We start from the raw sequence: 2500 nt of genomic DNA on the forward strand, positions 1-2500 counted from the left end.
TGATGAGCCATCTTGAAAAATACCCAGAAGTTATTTGAGCAAGTTTCCCGTGTCCAAGCCCCCCTTCCCTAGGCCCGGGGGGTGTACTTCCTGTTAATGGGCTAATGGGGATGTGCCGCCGGATGGGGTCGCATTTTCTTGACTGGATTGACTATAGCGGGGTTGCATTTTCAACAGAGTTCCCGACAGAGTTACTAGAATGGGGTCGCAAATTGTCGGGATTTTGGGGGTAAGAAAATTCTGGCTAGTGGCATTTAAAAATGGAAAGATTCACCGTAAAAAAAAGTTGTTACCGAAAGAACTGTAGCGCTGTCGATGTAATTTTTACTAGTCGCATTACATTCCGTTTTGAAATTACAATTAAAGGCTATCTTTAAGGTTTTTGCATAAACAGAAAGTGACTATTGGGGTCACTAAAATTACGTTTACCGAAAAGTCACTAAGATGGGGTCTATAATTGGCCATAAAATAGACTATTAAGGGGAAGGGGTTCTGAGAGGCCAGCGGCACATACCTAGCGAAAATTGACCCAAGTACATTGATTAAAAAATTGAGCACCATGCAAGACTCACTTCGAAACCGAGAAAAACCGTAACTCGAAATGGGCCATTAACCTCTTTTTGCTTTATTCAGTTGATGATAAGGCAGATAAGCACACACGATGCCCGAGTTTGTATACGCATGCATTATTTTGAGAATCAAAAAATAATTGGCGTAAAACAAGAATTGCCAGGAGCATAAATACCAGTTTACTAGCTTTATCGGGAAAGGCCTACTGTCCGGAGAAATGTTTTTGTCACCTAGGAGAATCTGATCTGTTCGGATATCTAAGCTGAAAATTGAAGTGTCCGAAAATTTTAGGGAATGAAATCTACATTTCAGAAATTGCTAGCTGAACGTTACCTTCCAGGGTGACATTTTTAATTAAGAGCCAAAAATTACAAACATACCCTTCGGAAAACGTAAGGGACTAATTTTCCCTGGCTGCCGAATCTTTTAGGTGATCTTTTAGTAAAGAAACCTATAGCTGTTTGCAACGTAAAACCGAATTTCTTAAAACAGTACACATATTTCACTGAAGATTATCGTTGGGTGCCCCTGTTTAGCTCGCTGGGGTTTCATTAGAAGCCGGTCACTGGCGGTATACCGCCGTCTGTTTGTCAGAAATTTTCCTCTCACCGCCAGCTACTCTGCCTTGATTAAATTCACTCAAACCCTTGTAAAAGACAAGAGTGGCTGCCGCTTACATTGATCAGCCCAGGCATCTACTTCAAAAGTTATTGAAACCCCTGACCTTGTTCATTTTGTTTTCCCATTTCAGACTATGTGATGAGACAACAGTTAGAGAACAGTTTCTTTCATCTTATGCACATGCTTTTGTATGAACAACTTATGAAAAGAACAAAAGGAGAATTCCCTTGAGAACATCACGTGGTCTGAGATGGGAAAACAAAACGTATAAGCTATTAAAAGAGGTCAATTCTTGAAAATGATTATTGTAAGGCTTATCATTTTAGTCTTATTGACCCGTCAATTCACTAATGCCTTCCATTGCTGCTGCTTCTGATTTAAAAATATAAATATGTATTATACAGTATTCTTTAATTTTGTACACATAACTTTTTTGGTTAATTTAAAGCATCACACAATGATTCTTATGCTCCTGTGAATGTTCTTGTACTTCAATAATTGGAGTTGAATTATTCGTTTTCAAAACTTGCTTTCGAAATATTTTTTAGTATAGACCTTTTTGTAGATACAGTGGCCATTTTGATTTCTATAGTTTCGAAAGACATTATGGGATTCTCAGGAGGCAAATATTAACTGTTAAGACGAAATCCGATAGAAAATCGAGCAATTTCAGTTTTTAGTGGACAAAAATCTGGTACCAGAATAATGTTAAGTATTTTACAGTCCTTTTTACATTTTCTTTAAGCTAAAGATATGAAACAATTTCCATGGGAACGAGAGAAATTGACTTTCAAAGTTCAGAGAAATTGTGCAAACACAGGTAAAATTTCATCATCAGTTTCATTTCACCAGTACTTTCAAGTGTTTCTTACGAAGTTCAACAGTTGTTTTTGACGTTTGGTGTTGCTAGAAATGATTATTTTTGAGAAGATATTGCAAACAGTATTACAGAAGTTTGCAATACGAAGTATGTAATCTTGGTACTAGGGTTTTGTCCATTTGTCAGTCGAACTTCTGGTGGATTCCGTATTTTGAATATGTATTTGCCCCCTGGGCATCCCATAATAGCTATTTGTAACAATAGAAATCAAAAGGGCTGCGGTATCTGCAAAAAAGTCTATTGCTTGAGTTAAGGCATCGCTGTCTGAAGAAGTGGCACATTAAGTGATTTGGGGGAAGTTTGTGAACTGGAAACCGCGGCTCTTATAAAGCACTCATTTACATTCGTACGTCATTCATGCTTCAGAAGGTTATAGTATTTCAACCGAAACGTACACACAAGTTTTTAAGTTTTTAGTAATGCAGTGTC

This window comes from Montipora foliosa, chromosome 14 (assembly GCF_036669935.1).
Source record: "Montipora foliosa isolate CH-2021 chromosome 14, ASM3666993v2, whole genome shotgun sequence".
Taxonomy (NCBI): domain Eukaryota; kingdom Metazoa; phylum Cnidaria; class Anthozoa; order Scleractinia; family Acroporidae; genus Montipora; species Montipora foliosa.